Here is a 6929-nt window from a genome sequence, read left to right on the forward strand (position 1 = left end):
ATAGAACTACCGTATGACCCAGCAATCCTACCATGAGAGACAACGTGGAAGAACGTGGAGGACATTATGATAAGTGAAATGTCTGCCCTCATTTTTTTTGTGAGGAAGATTGGCCCTGAGCTAACATCTGTTGCCAATCTTTCTCTTTTTGCTTGAGGAAGATTGTTGCTCAGCTAACATCTGTGCCAGTCTTCCTCTATTTTATGTGGGATGCCACCACAGCATGGCCTGACAAGTAGCACTGGGTCTGCATTGGAGATAGGTACCCACAAAACCCAGGCTGCCAAAGTGGAGCCTGTGAACTCAACCACTACGCCACTGCACCACCCCCTGCCCTCATTTTTTAACAATACCCTACCATCCTTCAGATCAGCATGGTCAATTACACCTATGAAGATTTGGATTCCTGTCCTTGTCTGCTGATCTTTTAGCAAAAGGAGCTCAGAGTGACTAAGTGGAAGTCATAGCTTAAAGTTTAATTTTACTCTTACTTTATTCTCTTATGGAACCATTTCCTCTCCGGAAATAAGGACCTCAACCTTTTTTTTTTTTTTTTTTTTGAGGAAGATTAGCCCTGAGCTAACATCCGTGCCCATCTTCCTCTACTTTATATGTGGGACGCCTACCACAGCATGGTTCGTCAAGCGTGCCATGTCTGCACCCAGGATCCAAACTGGCAAACCCAGGGCCGCCGAAGCAGAACGTGTGAACTTAACTGCTGTGCTACTGGGCCGGCTCCAGGACCTCAAATTTTTTATAGCCCAGAGTTATGGGAAAGGAAAGCATAAATTCTCCAAAGTCAAGTGGAACATAGACAGTCAGCTTCTCCTTCTACCGTTTGGTTCCTATATTGAAACTTTCCACCTATTGACAACATAGTGCTATGTAACTGTATTTGATTTTTCGTGTATAGTGCATCCTGAAGGATGATACTCCATCCTTGCAGTGCATTGATTCCAAACTGGTGTGACAGTTGTGTCTTCAAAAGCCTAGTCAATGACTCTTTCATGCTGGCATCTTCTACAAGGTGCAGAATATGATAAGATCTGTGAATCTCATGGTCATGTGCCTACATCTATACCTGCTTTGCTGTAAAGAGGGTCCTTGGTCCATTGTAATAGTCTATGGCTTCCTATACTGGCAGATCACATATTCTTTAAGTCCTTATATAATTGTGCTGCCTATGGAAACATGAGCAGGAAATCAAAGCCATTTCTAGAATACGTGTCATATCCAGTCAAGATGGTCATTCCTCTTGCAGAATGGAAGAAGTAAAACATAATCAATCATCACCAAGTTGTTGTCATTAGGTCTCCTCACGTGGTGGTGCTGTACTAGGGACTCAGCGTGGATCTCAGACTGGCAGGTTAGATGTGCAGTAGCGGCAGGAGGTTGGTCAGTCTTTGTGTGTAGGAGTACATGGTATTGGGCCAATTCATAGCGTGCATCCTCCACCCCCACCCCCTCATTGTGTCTACATCATGACAGCACCCGTCATACCACTGTTAGGCTGGCCACTCTCAGTTGACCAAGTCATTCTGGCAACTTGGTTGTATATTACCTCTTTCATAAGGTATATCCTTCGGTGGATTCTAACATGTGGTACAAAGGTCTTTACACTGTTCTACCCACTCCCTTAGGTCCACCAAATGCTGCTTTCCCAGCCTGACTTTCCCTCAATCTTCCAATCTTTCTCTTTCTGGATTTCTAACCAAATAGACAACCTATTTGCCACTGTCCATGAGCCCATATGTATTTTTATCAGCCTTTTCTGTTTTTCTACAATGTGGATTGCTAGATGTACATTCCAAAGCTCTACCCACAGAGGGGAATTCTCCTCTCTTCTGCCTTTCACAGCCATCCTTGAGAGAAGGAGCTGTAATGCACAGCAGTTCATTTTTAGAGTGCACTCATATACTAACCATGAAGAAGACTGCCATTTTTCTCTTCTATCATCAAGTCAAAAAGGACTCCCTTGTATCGCTGTTGGTCTGAGCTGACAAAGTGCCAGTGCAACACCAGTAGATGACATTAGAGTCAAGGCCAGCTACTCATGCAGCTTACTTGTGTTTTTTGTGTTTGTTCTTGTCTAATCCCAGATGTACCACTTCCAAATTGTGAAGGATTGTGTGGGCTGGCCCTACCTTATGAATTTGTGGATCTGACAGAATGAAGCCACTGAAGGGCATTTCTGGTGGCCTGATCACTGATGTTCCATTTCAAGTGTGCCACCTCTACCAAGGCTCATGAGAAATGCCAGCAGCTCTTTGTAAAGCGGTACGTAATTCTCTACTGCATATGGCAGAGTTTTGCTTGAAAACTCTAGAGGCTCACACTGTGATTGTCTTACTGGAGTTTGCTGTAAACTCCATACACTGTATTTGCCAAGATGCCTCTAACACCTTAGGGACTACATGTTGTTTGGGCCAATTGGCAATGCCTCTTGCACTGCTGCCTTGGCCTGCTTCTCTTAGCCACACTCAGAGCCAGCAATCTTTGTGTGCCACCCCACAGAAGGGGAGGAGAAATGTTCTAAGATGTGAAATATGCTGACTCCAGAAGAAGCCTGTCGGGCATTATGCTTCCTTCGTAGTGGTGGAAGGTGTGAGATATAATAATTTGTCCTTTGCTTTGGAGCAGATGTACTGGTATGCCCATGACTACAGACTGCTCCTAAAAACTACTTATGTCTCAGACTCTGAAGCCTTCATAGATTTATCTCCCATCATTTAGAGCACATCTGTCTTACCAAGTCCTCCAATTTACTTGCCACTTCTTGCTTCTACAATTTAATTTCCATAATATTCTGTGCAGTGTCCAGAGAGTCCAAGTCCCTTTGGAGTATATTTTCAGAGAGGTTAGAATAGATAACATAGCACTAAGACAAGACAGTGAAAGTAGACCGTTGGCTGGATTATGTTGTAATTTGACTTTTCTTATAAGTCTTGTGGCCAAGATCAGGGGTAAACAGTGGGGTAGGTGCCTTGTAAAGCATTATCTTCTGCATCTTCTTCAAGTCTCTAACAGACAGGAGTGGCACACTGCTACAGATTCAGCAGGTTCATATGTTAGGAGGTTTCAAGCCTTTTCAAATGAATTGACCCAAACATTGCCATCCCAAGTCTCAGGATCTCACTTCTTGCAATCAGGGCCTTACGTTTATGTAGGAGAATAGCTAGAGAATTCAACCTTCTCTAGGGCTCTACAATTCTTAAAATTAAACATGAAGTTTTATCATCAGCTTTTTCTGCCCTCCTGTTGCAGGAAAGAAGTCTTTTTATATACTGCAAAAGAGGCCCCCTGACTTTCACAACTGGCTCTCATTTAATCAATTAATCACTCTCATCATTTTACTGTCTTTCTCCAGTACATCAGTGTTTTTTGTGTTTGCAGTTGCTACTGCTCTGGAACCTCTCTAAAGCCACCCACCGGTGCATTCTCTTTCATTGGTATTCCAGCCAACTTCACCACTAGGAAAAAAAGTTTAACAATTGCACCATGTAATATGCCAAGGTCATTGCAACACCTACCACCAGTGATGGAATAATTGTCAGCTCCCAGAGGATATCAGCTCCAAAATCCCACTTTTGAATCCGTTTCTTTGGACCTTGTCAGGTACCAACTCTCCTAGTTAGAGCTGTCTGGAGAACAGACTCTGAGACTGGTCTTTGCCTGCAGGGAACTAATTGGAGAGTCCTCTTGGGATCAACTACTGTGAGGAAGTGAGAGAAATAGGTCTGATCAGAGGGAGGCATTGAGTGCAATGCAGTCATAATGAAGGTCTTAGTCCATTCTACCAAAAACTTGGAGTTCAGATTGCCCTTTAGAGTTGCCCCAAATTAAGGCAAAGGGGCTGGTCTTCATACATTTAATAATCAAATCAAGCATTTTGCTGAGTAAACTGGTTAGGAAAAGAGGACAACTGAATAGGTCAGAGCTGTTGTGAAACTATGCTGAGTACAACCAAGATCATAATACAGACTGGTCACTTCTCTCCACTTTTCCATATGAGCGCTTTCCCACTATAAACTAAGTAGGAAGATGTGATAAAGTCAAATGTACGTCCTTGGTTCCATTAGAACTTAAATATATTGACATCCTTTTTTCTGTTTTTCCTTCTTTGAAGGGCATGAAAAGCTTTGAACCCGGGAAACCCAGTGTCAGATTTCATAGATTAGGCTAAAGAAAAGCCCAGACAGTGTCAGAGGAGCCGAATTAGGAGAAAGGGGAAGTAGATCCACATCTTTCTCCCAGTCTTAACATCCAAATTCTTGGACAATTAATCCTGATGCTTAAGGACAGTACAGAGGGGCTCTATACTGTTTATTTTTGTCCCCTGTCCCTCAAGGAGAGAGGAACATTTTACTTGTTAGTACATGTTATGCTTCAATTTGTATACATGTGTTCTCAACATAAATTGCATAAAATCTAACACAGTTTTCCTATTGGAAATTAAATGGATATCAGGCCATAGAATTATAAAAAGAAATTTTAGACAAACATTTATTAAACTTTAATTTTTTCAGAAAATGTTATTCAGAATTTAGAACTTAATTTTATCAATTAGAATTTGTATTTAAACTTTTAATTTAACAGATACTTTAAAATTTTTGGGCAAGATAATATTTGCTCAAATAGGGAAATAATAGAAAATTTTAATTTCAATTTTTTTATTTACTTTATGTGGTTGATATGCTATGTACTAGATACATATTGTACATTTTATTTAATACTTTTGAAGATTATTGCCAATAATTATATATTATATAAAAATCTTGATTATAGCAACATAATAATTACTTAAAATGAACCCTAAAGTATTTCCATTTTATACTTTATTATTTAAGAATTTAAAATATATTTTACATGTTATTATGCTGTACTTTAGATCATCGCCCCTTGCCTCTGAAGACTCAGAGATTTTACACCACATGTGGACTAACTTGTTAGCTAACCAAAGTCTCATAGTCTTTCTTAGACGATTTCTGGGTTACAGACAAAAGGCATTTTATTACTTATAGCAGCGGTGGTAGCCAGAGTATCAGCATTTTTGTGGTGGTTACCCGAACCCCAGTTCCCATGGAGAGACCCAAAGAGGGCCAGGGGGTTGCATTAGAAGGAAAGAGCCCTAAACTTGGCAAACCAAATCATTAGCAACGAGAGGAAGCATCCTGTCCTTCACTTTAGTGAGCAACTCTATCTTCCAAGGTTATTCTCTATACAGAATTCTTGAAAATGTAGTCTGAAACAAAGGGCCATCAGTATCTCTGCTTACAAAATGTGCAGAAACGTGAGAGACCTATGGAAGATTGTCTCTAAATCATTACTGCCAATATAATGTAAATTATGTAAAAATCATGATTCTAATGACTTTTAAATTTTCTGGAATAAAACCTAAAAACATCATATAAAAAATTTTCAAAAATTGATTTTCAAAAAAATTTCCTCATCCAAATCTTCCCTGCCCATTAACAGAACACCCAGATGTTTGCAATAATCATTAAATTCAGTCATTTTTGATATTTTGCATACTTTCACTTATATAAGAACCATAGCTTTACATATGTCCTTTGTTTTAAACTTTTCCCCTTACAAGATAAATGTGTCATAGTACATTAGCACAATATATTTTATTTAACAGTTTGTGGATTTATTTATAATCTTCAATATTTAGATATATTGTATAGGAGTCTCTATTTGTATTCTTGTTAGAATGTCAATAGCATTTTTTGTGTTAATTTTACGCTTTCTACCATAATGTTCCTTTGTGCAATCTAGTTGTCAATAATATGGTTCTAGACACCTCTTTGAACTATAATTCACTGTCTAATTGGAGTAGGTTGGCTGAGCTACTATTTACCATTGCTCAGGTCACTGGAATAGTGTCATTAGTCCTGTGACCATTTTGCATCATTGAACTAAAAACACTTTTTTGTTTAGCAAATGTCTTAATTTAAATTAATAATTTGATATATGTCATGTGTGTGTCTTTAGATCACTGTTCAAAATAACAGAAGCATTCATGATGGGGAACATTAGGAATAAATTCAAGGTTCGAGACTGGACCAGGTATGTCATTAAATGCATACAAGAGCAAAAGCTGTAAGTCCCTGCATCAAACAGAAAAGATGAATAAAGTTTGCTTTGCCTATTGATTTAAAGGTTATTTTTGATTTCTCTATATTTCCACATTTGACAAACTGTTATAGGAGACACATAGAAAGAGAAATTGCTGAAATCCCGGTGTCCTGTGTTATTAAGAGTTAACGGTATACAAATTCATGTTAGAGATTGTGAGCAAACCATGCAATTGGAAGCACTTGTGTCCATAAACCTTCAAGGCTAATATCTCAGAGGACAATACACAGGCTTTGAGCGTTAATGCATAACTGTGAATTGTCAGGTGGGATTGAATGTTGAATCAAAATCACAGTGACTTCCAAGAAATTTATAATTATAATAGGACCTTTCTTAAAGAACAGAAATTGCCCTCAAAGAGATAATCAGAAACTAATGCGCTTTAGTATATACATTTATTGCTGTTTCAGCACCACAGTTTCCCTTTGTATGTACAGGAGAAAGCTGCTAAATATATACTTCTAATTTTTAAAATTAATTTATTTTCTGTGCAGTGATTTTTACCTTAGTAATTTGAGATTCAGGTTAATGTACCCCTACAGAAAATTTGAATTTGTAACAGTATGTTTCCTGATGTGTTTGATTAAGACAATTGTGCCTATCAAAAATTCAAAGGAAGCTCTGCTAACTGCACTCTAGAAAAGACAGTGCTAATGCCGTCAATAGTTAATTATCCTAAGCTCTATCTATAACATGTTGTTTACACTAAAAAATGACCTGAAATTAAAATCAATTACAGCTTCAGAGCTACTAAGAATTAATATATTATGTATTAGTTTAGCAAATTGCTT

The 6929-nt window shown here is 38.5% G+C and overlaps 1 long non-coding RNA gene across 1 annotated transcript; it reads left to right on the top strand.

The window, feature by feature from the left end:
• The first annotated feature begins 2164 nt into the window (after positions 1 to 2164).
• LOC111768701 (uncharacterized) lies at positions 2165 to 6155 on the top strand. The gene is made up of 2 exons (XR_002801177.2): positions 2165 to 2277; positions 5995 to 6155. It is a non-coding gene; the product is annotated as an uncharacterized lncRNA (long non-coding RNA).
• Positions 6156 to 6929: the final 774 nt, after the last annotated feature.

Source organism: Equus caballus, chromosome 17, assembly GCF_041296265.1.
Source record: "Equus caballus isolate H_3958 breed thoroughbred chromosome 17, TB-T2T, whole genome shotgun sequence".
In the NCBI taxonomy this organism is placed as follows: domain Eukaryota; kingdom Metazoa; phylum Chordata; class Mammalia; order Perissodactyla; family Equidae; genus Equus; species Equus caballus.